The 14,744-nt window shown below is 43.6% G+C and overlaps 1 protein-coding gene across 2 annotated transcripts in view; it reads right to left on the bottom strand.

Annotated features, from left to right (window-relative positions):
- LOC119650360 (probable G-protein coupled receptor Mth-like 14) overlaps nt 1-6,517 on the bottom strand; it is a 30,632-nt gene extending 24,115 nt beyond the window's left edge. For both annotated transcript variants that reach the window (XM_038053047.1, XM_038053048.1), the window contains exon 1: nt 5,959-6,517. The gene's annotated coding sequence lies outside the window, so the exon portion shown is untranslated. The remainder of the gene's footprint in view (nt 1-5,958) is intronic.
- Nucleotides 6,518-14,744: the final 8,227 nt, after the last annotated feature.

Raw genomic sequence — 14,744 nt, 5'->3', positions numbered from 1 at the left:
GTATTCACCAAAAAGAGCGGTCCATGAACTTAGCGCAATCCAAGCTCATTTTAAACCCACGGTTTTCGGTCATTATATATGTATTATGTCGATCAAAAACCATGAGGTTTTTGGATTAAAATATTGGAAAACTACAATATATGTAGCTCCTTTTGGAAGCGTTACTTCTATTCTGACGGACAAAATCGTCAGGAAACTTTTTAGAAACATTTAAAAGCTGGGAACATACCAAAATTTATTGCTAGTTTTAGACAAAGGCTAGGAAGAGGAAATACCCTTACTAAATGAATTCCGAGAGCGACCCGCATTATTTTTAAGCTGGATCCGAATTGAATTGTGTATTCCATCGTTGGCTCTTGTGACAAATCAATAAGGACATGACTGGCAATTAGATGCGGTCTTGAGCAAAAAACGACAGCAAAAGTTTAACAGGCCCAAAAGCCTTGTCAGATCCTACTGTTTTCGGATGCGGCAAACTCAAAATTAACTCCACTTTAACTGGGTCAGATGCCTGCAGGCGTTAGTCACCGAGGAATGTTACCTGCGGTTACAAGAGTTAACATTTCTCAACATTGAGGCCTCAAGGAGACAAAATGCTCTCGAAGTCTCTAAATGGTGGAACTCAGAGGAGGACGTGACCAGAACACAATCTAAGCAAACGAAACAAAAGTGAAGGTGGATGAAGGATGAATCTGTGAAAAATTTCCGCCGCATTGCCCTGCCCAAAAATCATCTTAGTGAACTTGAATAGTCGGAAAGGAATATCTTCGGAAGCTACAGGTTTTTGACTAAGTACAAGGTTGAGAATATACGGCGATCTGCGATTGAGTATGCAAAGTCTTGGGTGAGTGGAATGAAATGTCGGTCTGAAATCCTCTGGGCATTTAGATGCCTGTAATCACCACAAGGTCTGAATTCACCATTGGGTGTTGGGACCGTGTGAAGTGACGAAGACTAACAGCTGTGTGCAAATTCACTCCCTATGAAGTTCTTCGAACTCTTTCCACGCAACTGCAAGTTTCTGCGATAGTAATGGACACACTTTAGAAAAGATACAGGAGCCAGTAGTGCTGCTGAACATCATGCTTAAGGGGCACAAGGGCGCCATAATAATAATCGTTGGCACAACAATCTAATTGGATCAACCCTTTACCGCTGTCCTGGAGACCAAGAACTGATCAGTTTAAAATCAACACAACTTCAACCGAGACCATTAGAATCACGAAACGAACCATTAGCTCGGATATCTTTCGCATCTTTGACCCACTTAGGTTGGATGCCACAATCGTATCAACAAGGAAAATTTTCCTGCAAGGCATGTGGAAACCAAAACTGAATTCGAATGCTGCACTGCCGATGGAAATACATACCAAACGGATGAAATTTCATGGGAAATTGAAGGCTGTGGAAAATATAGTCATACCACGTCATGTCTATTCACAGAGTTTACCAAAAACAGAACAGCTTCATATTTTTTCCGGGGCTTCCACAGAACCACACAGCGCCATGGCCTATATATGTTCAGTTGAACAAGACAACACAGTGATCGTAAGGCTATTGTGCGCAAAGCATCATGTAGCACCAATTATATAGATCGCTTTACCTCGTTTGGAGCTGTGTGCAAATTAGCAGCGGAATTGGCAGATCGTATCATAGACATGCACTCCGATATTTTGCTGGACAGACTCCTAGATTGCCTTATCATAATCGTAGCTAGCCAGATCAGCGTTATTCACGAGCCTTCCCAGCACTCACAACGCCACTATCATCTGATCCAAACGATCTTACTGGCAACGCTGTGTAATGACAATATGGGTTTGCAAATGGTCAAGCGACCATGCTTAGTGGCCTGAGACGACCAAAAGGGAACCATACCAAAAACCATATTCACGTGTCCTTTCCGATACGTGGATCTGCACCGGGTGTGCTAAACCTGGAATTCAAAAACCAAGACGAAAATAACATCTCGACTACGTGTGTGGAGCCGTGAAACTCCGGACACCTTGACGCCAACAATTGTCAATTAATTTGAAAACAGAACTCCTCCCAACCAATCTCCTCCTCAAACAAAAATGATCTCTATCCCATCCCCCGCTCATCAGCTGTCTCTTCGATCAGCCGGTCCCGTTCATCCTGATTCTGCTAAACAGGGCCTTGCATTTAGAAGTTCATGCCGCCTCAGTGACTACTACAACAGAAACAAAAGAACGGCTAGAGCATGGACCCAACAACATGGTGACCCTTTGGCTATGTTCGGACGCTACGTTGCGAAAACAATAGCAACGTTCCAACATTATTAAAGTAGAAACAAATGAGGTCAATGTGCATTATGACACTATTGGCTTGCGCTATTTGGAAAATTAAAACAACATTTGGAATTGTCCAAATATAAATAAATTCTTCTGGTTAGGGAAGAGGGACCAGTAGTTACTTTTTTTATAAAATAAATAATATTACTCAATTGAAAAGTTTCATGTTGAAGTTGAAAGTTGAAACTGAAATGCAGAGATGGAAATGGGTAAATTGAAAGTAGTAAATTAAGAAAGCTAAGGACTGTTACGACGGCAAAAAATGAAGGAATATTGCATATTATTAAATGCATTCTACCATCAGATTGTACCTGGACAAGACAAAGGAAATGTTGTCAATGTGGCAAAGTCACGGCCACTACACCACTACAGCTGGTCCAAGGAATACCTTCATCACCTGCAACACCGCTATGGCTGTAAAACAGTATCCAATATTGCTATAGACACCATTGTCGTCATCAAAGACGATAACTTACCAGTAAGCGCTGGGAAGAGTCATCGAGACTTACAGAGGACAGACGACAGATAACAGATGACAGATGACAGAGTACAGAGCACAAAGGACAGAGAACAGATGACAGAGGACCGAGGACAGAGATCAGAGGTCAGAGGACAAAAGACAGAAGACAGAAGACAGAAGACAGAAGACAGAAGACAGAAGACAGAAGACAGAAGACAGAAGACAGAAGACAGAAGACAGAAGACAGAAGACAGAAGACAGAAGACAGAAGACAGAAGACAGAAGACAGAGGATAGAGGGCAGAGGGCAGAGGGCAGAGGACAGAGGACAGAGGACAGAGGACAGAGGACAGAGGACAGAGGACAGAGGACAGAGGACAGAGGACAGAGGACAGAGGACAGAGGACAGAGGACAGAGGACAGAGGACAGAGGACAGAGGACAGAGGACAGAGGACAGAGGACAGAGGACAGAGGACAGAGGACAGAGGACAGAGTACAGAGGACAGAGGACAGAGGACAGAGGACAGAGGACAGAGGACAGAGGACAGAGGACAGAGGACAGAAGACAGAAGACAGAGGGCACAGGATAGAGTATAGAGGACAGAAGACAGCACCTAACGCACTCATTATTCGGCATATTGGACCTGGGTTATGCTGATGAAATGTCAGCAACTATTCACAACATCAAAGTGGGCCAAGGTCACTTAATAAATTTACTAAAAAACTAAACTTGTCGTCCTTTTTGAATGTGGGACTTAACAGATGCGTCATTAAGCCCGGAGACTGACATAAACATCGGGTTGTGATTACCATACTTCCATATTTTTAGAAGATACGTGTGAAAATTTCATGACATTTGGTTTAGTAATGGGAAAAATATACCGTCCAAGCTGAAAAATGGTTGAAGAAGTGTTACCCAGAAAAGTGCCCCTCGAAAGCAACCATCGGCCGATGGTATACAAATTTTAAACGTGGTCACATACAACATATCAACATTTACCGGAGCCACAGGGCGTCCATGTCACCCCATGCAGATGGCTGCGCCAGAAATCATCCAGAAATTCATAAAATCGTTGTCTGATTGTAGAGCGAGTTTGAAAGACATACGCAAGATCCTGAAGATATCAAAGAGCGCTGAGCATGACAGTTTGGATATGAAAAAATTTTCTTCCAAGTGGGTGCACGTCGGAGTAAAAGCAACAGCGAATTGATGATTTAGAGCAACTGCTTACGCAGGATAGAAAGGACTTTTTGCGTCGATTCATAACAATGGATCAAACGTGGATTCATCATTATACTCCGGAGTTAAAACAACCATCAGCCGAATGGAGACGAAAGGGCGAAATCCGGCCAAAGCGTCCGAAGGCACAACAGTCAGCAAGCAACTTTCGCTTTTAGACTTTCATCCTTCTGAAGGGCCAGACGATCACCAACGACTACTATATTGAATTATTGGAACGATTGGTTGATGCAATTGAGCAGAAAAGGCCTCACATGGCAAAGAAAAAACCCTTGTTTCACCAGTAAAATGCGCCGATTCACAAGTTGTTGAAAATGATAGGGAAATTGGATGATTTGCGATTTGAATTGCTTTCAGACCCCCAATTTTGGTCAGATTTGGGCCTATTTGACTTCTACTTGCTCGCAGGTCTCAAAAGGAAGTCCCAGGGAAAGGGATTCGGCGTCGATGATAAGGAGGTTATAGCCGTCACTGAGGCCTATTTTTAGGCCAAAAACACAGTGTTTTATAAGAAAGGCATCGAAAAAACGCTAGAATTGTTGAATAAAGTTGAAATTTGCGAAAAAAAATCGTTTTATTGGTTAGTCTTAGGACTTAATGGTCCATGCAAGAAGACCATACTCAGGAGGAGAAACTTCAGCCGCAAAGCCGCACGGAATCTCATTACGCACCTTTTAGGTAGGGACGAGGTAGGTAAGTGGTATTAGTTTGACGATGAAACAGATGCATCCCAAAGATTGATCTTAGATGCATCTACTTATTTCCCCCTGACTTCCTAGGAAAGCAAACATGGATCAGTTGCCAAGAATGTTGCGCGTGTTTGCATCCACCATCATTCGCTCAGTGATTCCATTAAAATCTATTATCATTAATTCGAAATGAATTTTTAACGAACCTCTCCCTTTAGTTCCCGCTGTGATGTGGGAAACCATAAACAGCTGTACAATGTCTGTTGTTATGACAACAGCCATGTACTCAGAACTACATGGGAGCACACGAATGCACTGCATCACATACTCGGCATTAATAGCAGCCCTTATAGGCGGAATTTTGTTCGCGCAACTCCCGTCGTGGTCGATTGTGTGCAAGACTTTTTCATCTCTATAAAATTTCAAAGTATTTGTTAGGAGTTGAATCTTTTGTGTATAGTGTTTTTCGACCCATCTATTGTCGCTTTCGGCTGATGTATGGGATGGGAATGAAATGCAATCTTCCTGCACAGTAGTGACAAGATTATGTCAAACCAAATATAAAAGAATAACATACCAAGCTAAACAACAACAAAAAGCCTTCCCGTGCAGATGACCGCGTTAGTGGAGCTTGTTTTTCATTCATCATCATCATTCAGATACACAGGTCTATAGACGCCGGCTTAAATGTTGTTTATTAAGATATCTAAGAATATAAACCCAACTTGTATCTATTATCACAATTTAGCTAACTTTCAAAATAAATAAAGCCGTCCCAGTTTCCAGTACAAGTGATAAGTAAGCGATCAAATCTAATCAATTAATTGATAACTTTATTTTGAACAAAATTGTCGCTGCATTTGACACCATTGAAAGTTTGATAGATTTTCAACTGCATATTTTACGAAGGAAGTCAACTCTATTCTGGGTTATAAATTACATAAGATGCCGCTTCCTCTTCTTTACACTTATATGGAATATTTGGCAAGTGATCAATAAAAGTGATACAGGCATACTTTTGGAATTCCAGAAAGTCATAGATAAGAAATTTATTTGGGGAATTAAAATTCAACATCGTCTATATCGGTAGTGTTAATTTTTTATTCGACACCTATCGATGTTTCGGGAACAACTTGTTTCTTTGTTCAGAACCGGGTGTATAGACCCACCCCCTCCACACCCGATATTGAGTTTTAATTCCTAAAAACTTTTTGCCAAAAATATCCCAAACACGAATTGATTGAGTTAAAGATAAATCACCTGAGCTGTTGTAAGTTTCCTCCCGAGCGTTAACAATGCTTAGATCCACTATAGTAGGTATTACCTCACATAAAACCTTAACAAATATCACTGAATACACGTTGAATTCACCGGTAAACTTGGTTTTTGATAACAATAGGTTATTATTTCACAGTCCCAACTCAACCTTCACTGATCACTTCAACCAGTAGAACTGATCACTTCCAATCTTTTTCTGATTTAGAAAATTATCGCACTTTTCATGAGAATTCTACGCACCAGAACACACATGCATCAATCCAACCGGCTTCAGTGAATTTCGCTTACTAAAATGCTAAATAATTTTCCCTCTTAACACTTTCGGCGCGGTTACGTTGCACAATTTGATGAGTAATGAGGCATACCCCGCGATATCTGTTGTGCTGCTACGTCATTTGGACCTGGTATGCACCGAACATCTACACCATTCAACTGGTTTCTCCACTTGCCAAGTACGCAATCTAAAATTGAGACATGACTCCATTGATTAGGGGCCCGAAATTCGTTATTACTTATCCAAGGCACCGGTGGGAAAGATACTTTTTCAGTGATAGAAAAAGCAGACTTGAATGTCTTCAGTGGAATTGCTCGAATTATCTTATCTTATTGAGAATAGATTGCGATATCTGATAGTTACAGTAACCGCAATTAGAATTTAAACTGGCTGAATGGGCATTAGAATCCATTTAAAATTAACACTGATAACACCGAACTCTACTTTGTGAAAATATTTGGTCCAGTAAGCAATGAGTAATATCAACGCAAACGGTTGAAATTCGACATCGGAAAACAACCAATTTCAGTAGATACAGATACAGCTCTGAGAGAATGCATAGAATACGCTTCTACCGAGCAATCCATCCGCATGTTCGGCTTCCCTGCCTTTGGGGACAATTTCGCAAGACTGAAAAGATGGGTCAACAGGTTGGAATTTGCAAATATAAATGCTAAATATAAATTCTGTTTAGAACTCCAGAAATATTTGCACGTAGAAATAATGAAAAAGACACAGCGACCTGGGAGCTTTCAAGATGTTCTATAAGATAAGCTAGCGAAGAGCTGGTGCAAAGATTGTTCACCAATTATGCAGTAAAACGAGCCACAAAAACCAGCGTGAAAACTATCAAAAACCCATTATTATGGAAGTTTACATTAACGCGTATCTGTTAATACACCCAGCGGTTTACCATTGTATCTAACCCAATGGTTACACATTCGGAGTATAGACAGTATCTTGCAAATAGAGGGAATCCCCTGAATCGATCTGATCGTTCATTCATTTAGTTATACTGCGGAAAACCATAGACTGAGATCTCTGCATTCCCAGACGCTATTTTGATGTTGCTACCCACGATATTGGTCATCGGTCAAAGATAAATCTTCAAGTTGAATATTCAGATGCATTTGCATGCAGCTTGTAATCTCTATGCATTTAGTATGTCAGTCCCTCGGTTGTGGTGGGGAACCCTGTAGTAGTTTACTACCAGACTACGGGTGTCCAAAAAAACATGAATCTGGAAGCTATGGATTTGTGCTCTTCAAGTAGTAAGAAGTCACAGACTTCGAATCCATCCGCGATCATGAGTAATCAGGTCGCGGCCGGGGGACGAATTTTGGAGATCTCACCAAATTCTGTAGAAGGCATACTTTCGCACTCAGTTGAAAGCTTGCATTTAGTGGCTATGGCGCAGTCACCAGAAAAGAAAGTACGGTAACTTTCACTTTGGCAAAAACTAGAAATGTCACTACGGCCGGTCCGTCAGCGGTACTACAGTCCAAATCTACCTGTAAGTGGAAGAGGAAAGCTCCGCAGAAGGAAGCTTCCGCCACTAAGACTGCATCCCGCCTGTCAGAATCTTCCCCTTCAACACTACTGGTTTAACGCCGGTATATGAAAATGGAGCCAGGTGGCCCGGAAATCGTGAACCTGGAAAGACTCCAAGCCGGCGACAGGGGAAGACACTGCGGAAGTAGGTGAAGCACCTTGGCAATGAGGGTATGGACGTTGCATCACCAAGTGCAGTAATGTCCAAAGGAATCGAATACAGGGTAGCGGAATCTTCGGTGTACATGAGTCTGATTGGTAACCCTGGGCAGATTTCTCTGAATCTTGAATCTTTCTCCCTAAATTTTCAATTCCCTAAACAACTTCCGAAAAAGTAAAATTCATCTGATCTGTCACTTCATCCCGGCAAAGAGGAAAGAATTTCAAATTTTTCCAATTTCAGAAACGATGAGATAACCATTAACATAGAGGCAGGGAGAGGGGCGGAGGAAGGCAGCCTACAACCGCAAAGGGCCGTAGGAAGGCAATCAATTACGAGACAATAGATCTCAAAGACAAACACAACAAACAACCAGCTCTTGCGGTACCCTACCAAGGATAGAACAGGAAACTATACTCTACAAGGTCGGAAAGGAAAATCGAGGCTTAGAAACACTTACTTCTGGGGAAAAAGGCTTGAAACCTAAAACTTGAAAGATGAAGTTAAGTGCACGTGGAGTCTAGCCGGGAACAATGTTGAGAACTATTGTTTCTCTATTCGACACAGCAAAATAACGTCGTGAGCTCGAATTGGCTATCTTTCATTGAATTAAGTAACCAGCACCTAAGAAATGTTGACATGAACCTAGGATATGTTAGGCCCCACGTTGGGCGCCATTTGTAATAACAGTAACAGGTTCACAGTGGACAATTCACCCAAGTGTCCAAACTATGAAAGAGTCCCCGAGCACCCAGAGCACGTATTCTTCCACTGTCCCAGATTCAGCGTCGAGAGGAGAAACCTGGAGGAAACTTTAGGTGAAGCACTGATACCGTAAAATGTGGTGAGTAGAATGCTAATATCACAGTAGGATTCGGATGCGATCAACTCAATGATCGCATCAATTCAAGGCAAACTGCGAAAAGCGGAAGAGGTGAGGAAGGCAGCGCTTTATTGTGCACAACCCCAGGGGCCTACATCCGCGCGTTCCGCGAAGATTAGTACCCGTGTGCCGGGATGTGATCAAACCAACGAGAGAGATCTGAATGAAGCAGACGCGAAGGTGTCAAAGAAGAGGACGTATGCGGAAACTGCAGCCTTATTTCTGACCGCTGCAATGGAAGTTTCCTCGACAAAATGTAAGAGGACAAGTTCCAATCCCCCGAAAGGCCTACGTGAAAAAAATGCTGGGGCTTGCAACGAAATCAACATTTAACAATCAAGATTTTCACGATGGGATCTTCTATTTGGAGTGCACCGATAAGGTTGCCTTCAAGTGAATCTAATCCCAGCTTTGAGCTCTGACAGTCGGCGCAAGTTCATTATTGGGAATATCGAGCTGCGCAGGGCTCAACATGTCGGATGTTGGATACCAGACCTCCGAAGGAAGGCAGGGGACATTGTCCGCATGCTCAGTCATGGACTTTGTATACCGGATTGAAAAGTACATGAAAGTCAGGAAAGAAGTCTGGTAGCGTATGCAGAATCAATTGGGTTCGAACTTCAACTGGACTCATGACAGCAAGCGTATGTTGCGCGACTACATTCGTGCGACCGAAAAAAAGCGAAGTAATTGACCTAACAATCAGTACTTCAAAAGTGTTCGAGTTAATTACTGATCGGCGGGTGCTAAAGGAGCTGGGCTGTGCAGAGTCCTTAAAAGGACGAGTCGAGTCAGTTGGACACTCTTAGAAAACCCGATAGTACTTTCACGAGCTCCAGAGTGGAATCAGTACAGACGCTGTTGGAAGTACACCACCCAGGAGAACAAGTGAGAGAAGTGGTAGGGAGAGAGTTGACGGTTCTTGCAACTCCTTCAATATGCAAGTTCTGCAAGGGTAATTGGAACATTGCGAAAGTGGTTGTTACTTTCAAAAAGGTGAGAGCTGTCGTACTGTCTTTTGAACATTTCAAAGCACCTGGCATGGATGGCATCTATTCAGCAATGCTAAAGGAGGGTATGGAGCACTTTGAGGGATTGCTAAGAAATATTTTTTTAGCAAGTTTTGCTTTGGGCTATGTGCCTACCTCTTGGCAAACGGTTAAGGTAGTCTTCAAACCAAAGCTTGGGAAAGATGACCCAAAAAACTTCAGGCAAATCAGTTTAACATAATTTTCGCTGAAATGTCTGGAGAAACTGGTTGAGCGTCACATGACTACATTTGGCGAAAAAAATTCACACATACATTTGCTTGTATCCCCCCTTAAATTCGACATAAAAGGATGTAACTCAGTGTAAAATGCTTGTGACGGACAGACAGACAGACAGATAGTTCCAAATACGTTTGCCGAGGTATTCACCACATGCCTTAAAGAAGGACCATTTCGTACTCAATAGAAGAAGCAGAAATTAATACTAGGCTCCAATTCAAACAAACCTTTGGGGGAAGCTTTGTCTTACAGGCCGATATTCCAAATAATACTGACAAACTTTTCGAACGAGTAATCTATAACAGATTACTTCCAATTGCCGAAAGGCGGTCTCTTCGAAAATCAGTTCGGTTTTCAAAAGGGGATGGTCTACAGCGGATGCAGTTGTTCTAGTAGCTAACACAGCTAAGACCGCACTTGACAAGGACAAATGTTGTGCAGTGATCACACTCGATGTGAAGAACGCCTTCAATTCCGCTAGATGGAGCAAGATACTTGAGTCCTTAATCAACTTAGGCGTGGCGAAGTACCTGGTGCTTATCGTTGCCGACATCCGAATCGATAGGGTTCTGTGCTGTGAATGCGACATGCGGAGTTCCACAGGGGTCTGTCCTAAGGCCACTCTTGTGGATTATTATGTATAACGGAATACTGACACTAGACCTTCCTACTGTTGTGGTCTCCATTGGTTTCGCGGGCGATATTGGTGTGACGATTGTTGCACGCCTTCTCGAAGAAGTCTAGCTTTATGCAAATGAGGCAGTATGCGAGAGAAACATGAATGTTAACACGAGCGCAGAATGAATTCTGATCGAGTCCCGCAATGTAATACCAAATGGAAGTTCCGCGGGGAGAGTGGAAGGAGAAGGAGGTGGTTCTAGTTGGTAAGAGTCCTACATAACCGTCTGGCAGGAGCCTGCGGTAGCCTCTGAAGCTTTCCACCTGCCATCGGCAAAAAAAGACGGACCAACAGACAGTAAATTGATTTGAATAATAAAGGGGCTCCACTTTGTGATAATATTTGGTCCAGTAAGCAATGAGTAATATCAACACAAATGATTGAAATGCATCATCGGAAAACAACTAATTTCAGTAGATACAGATACAGCTTTGAGAGAATACATAGAATACACCTCTACCGAGCAATCCATCGGCAATCATTGGACGAGTCAGATTGGAATTTTTTTAAAATTCTGGGATTCTCGAAATATTTGCACGTAGAGATAATGAAAAAGAAAGAACGGCGTAGGGGCTTTCAAGATGTTCTATAAGATAAGCTGGCGAAGAGCTGGTAAAAAGATTAGTCACCAGTTATGCAATAAAACGAGCCACAAAAACCAGTGTGAAAGCTATAAAAAACCCATTAATATGGAAGTTTTCATTAACGCGTATCTGTTAATACACCCAGCGGTTTACCATTGTATCTAACCCAATGGTTACACTTTGGGAGCATCTAGTCTAGCTTTATCATTAACTCTAGACGCCGCAGTGTAGACATTATCTTGCAAATAACGGGGATTCCCTGAAAGAACCTCATGAGAAATCATAGTCGGATCATTTTTAAATTTAGCAAGTCTGCGTGCCGAAATTGCCTCCCTTCATAGTGTCATAAACTCCGTCGTTTGGTACAATGTTTACACGCCAACGAGGAGGCATGCGCCATAAAGGCACAGTATAGATCAGCAAACAGGAGACTCCGCAGTGCGATAAATGAAAGTAAAGTTCTCGAGGTGTACGGGGACTCTTGGGGACTTGGCTATAAGCTTGCCACCCGGAAAATCGGGCACTGCGGAAGCCCTGCATACTCAGTGCCGACCAGATGGACCATATTGTACTGGTATTATTCCCCTGACATCCTGTACGGGTTGATATCAATGGTGCGGAAAGCGTCGGGGTTGCCCCCTTTTCACAATGAGAGAGTTCGAAAAAACGGTTTTCATTATGAAAAACAAGAAGGCGCCAGGTCCTGATGTCATCCCGGCGGAAGTTTACCAACTGGTGTTCCCCCAACGGCCACACTTGCTGGACGCTTTTTTTCCTTGCCGTATTTTTTTTGTCGCTGGAAGTTGGCCGAACTCGCGTTGATCAGCAAGGGAAAAGGACACCCGGAACTCCCGTATGTATACCAACCGCTGTGTATGCTTGAAACGGCAGGGAAAGTACTCGCGAAACTCATCAAGAATAGACTCGCTGAAGTATGTAATCCACGCTAGCGGATTCAGAGCAGGGAGACTCACAGTGGATGCTGTAATGGAGGTCCTGGATGCGGTTCATTGAACCGAGACACATAGCCACCGATCTCGAAGAAAAGTACTCCTCATAACGCTTGATGTCAGAATTGTTTTCAGGCACATAAGAAAACTTATTCCACGTACCAAGCTATCTCTTGCCGATATTGAGGGATTATCCGAAAGACCGCCCCCTGCTCTATGAGACGCTCGAAGAGTCGCGTCTGGTCGGTTATGTAGACGACGTAGCGGCGCTTGTTGTCGAACGCACTGTATGCAGAGACTGGGAGCTTTGCGAGTGGCGTCTGCTTATCGCGCTGTCTTAGAACTGACGGTGATGGTGATTGCAGGGGTGATCCCCGCTGCTCTCCTTGCCAAGGAGCGTAAAGCCATCTACCGCCGTAAGGGTGAAAACTTAAGGGAAGTGGTTGCCCGTGAAGAACGTCAACGCACCCTTACCAAGTAGCAACTCTCTTGGCAAAACGAGTCATGGGAGAGACGCCCTCCTGGGCTGATCGACAATTTAGGCCCATGGCTGAACCGAGCGGATGGTGAGATTGATTACTTCCTTAACCAACTTTTATGGAGGTTTTCAGTTTTACCTACACAAGATTGAGAAGGCGCGATCTCCTGATTGTGTGTTTTGCAATGGAGTGGCTTACGGCGCTGAACACACATGGCTTTCATCAGTAGCTTTATGCACTCTCTCCAGACAACATTGCCAAAAAGATGCTGAAGCGCGCTGTCAGTTGAGGTCGTGTTGCGCATTATGTTCGGGCTTTTCTTATTGCGAAGAAGATTGAACTCGATCGGCGAAGGGACCGGATGGCAAGGGACTCCATTCCTCACCTCCCCTGCCATTGGTAAGAAGGACTCCCTGACTGGCAGGCTTCCAAAGCATGTAGAGCGGAGGGCTAGCCCGAAATTTAAACAGTTTCAGGTTAGTTCTCTGATTATAGGGAAGTGTTCACTTGGTACTCTGACAGCGTACTGTTACGTGAGTCCAACACTCTGGGCGTAAAAGCATTCGCCTTCTCTACTCCCAAAAAATAAAGAAATCTCCATACTCTAAGGATCAGTGCTTGTTGTATCGTGATATACCGTGAATACTCTCGAACTATATGGATGTGGAACAGACTATCATCTTCTGTTTTCCCGTCTTACTACAACATACAGATGCTTAGGCCAGGAGTGCATCGCTACTTTCTTCACAGTCAACCCCCCCCCCCCCCCCTCCCCCCATTTCAGCCCCTAACTTCCTTCCTCCAAGCCAAGGCTGTGCTGCAGCTTTATAGGATCAAAGCCATGGCATCGTCAAAAAAAATCTAGTAACAACTGATACTTCGACTTCGTCCCTGGTCGCCTTAACTGCGGACAACCTGCGGCTGCGCGACTGGGAGCTAGCACGTTTGCGCTCTTCTTCCGGGCCTGGGCACATTTATATTGGGTGACTAATAATTGTTGCGCTACCGCGACAAATGGCGACTGCGAGATCTCCACTCCATTGGTCAGCAGCTTCCACCAGCACGTTACCAGAAACTGTTCCATGAACGGTGTCTTCAGCTCTGTTAAGCTAACGCTCGATACACAAGTCCCCCAAATAATGTGATGTTTTCTTGCCCACATTGTGCCCTTGCAAGATTTGCTTGAGATGCGCTTCTTTCGACTCTTTGGACAGAGCTATGATCCAGGATTTAACCACTTAGGGTAGGGATTCGCAGTGGGTAGGTCCCTGGCGATGGGGAAAATCAGTAGTAGAAACTTGGAATCTGTATCATATCATAATATTTTGTGCAATCACGCGTGATTCCTCGAATACTGAACGCAGCTTCAAATTGGGTAAACCAGACGCGGAAGCCAAGTCGATTGATCAATCCAAACATCCTCCAACTGCTGCCTGGGTCTGGGGTGAAAATTATGCGGGCCCCTAATATCCCCCCGAGAAAAATCCGTCCCGATGGGTATCCCGCGTTTTCTACTCCCCTCGCATCAGGCCGGATCACACCAATGATAAGGAATAAGAGCATACGGCAGTAAGGGATGAAAAGAGGTAGAATTGTATCGAAAGAACAACTTGAATGATAAGAACTACGAGGGCGGTCCGATAAGTACTTAGCCTCTCCGCCCGATGGCGCTACTATCGCAAGAAGTATTTACTGTCGTGTAGAACATTCTCTTAGACGGCTACTGTCAAAATTTTAGTCGAATAGGACTTGTAGTTTTGTTTTTAGCGCGTGTAGAAGCGGGCGTGCGGGCGAATTTTAGAAAAATGGAAAAAGAACAATATCGGTCGGTGATTCGATTCTTGTTTTTGGAAGGGAAATCGCGCAGCGAAATCAAAGAACGCTTGGATGCTGTGTACGGTGACGCTTCTCCTTCGATGGCGACCGTCAAAAATTGGTTT

This window comes from Hermetia illucens, chromosome 2 (genome assembly GCF_905115235.1).
Source record: "Hermetia illucens chromosome 2, iHerIll2.2.curated.20191125, whole genome shotgun sequence".
Lineage (NCBI taxonomy): Eukaryota > Metazoa > Arthropoda > Insecta > Diptera > Stratiomyidae > Hermetia > Hermetia illucens.
This window is presented reverse-complemented; position numbering and strand designations above follow the sequence as displayed.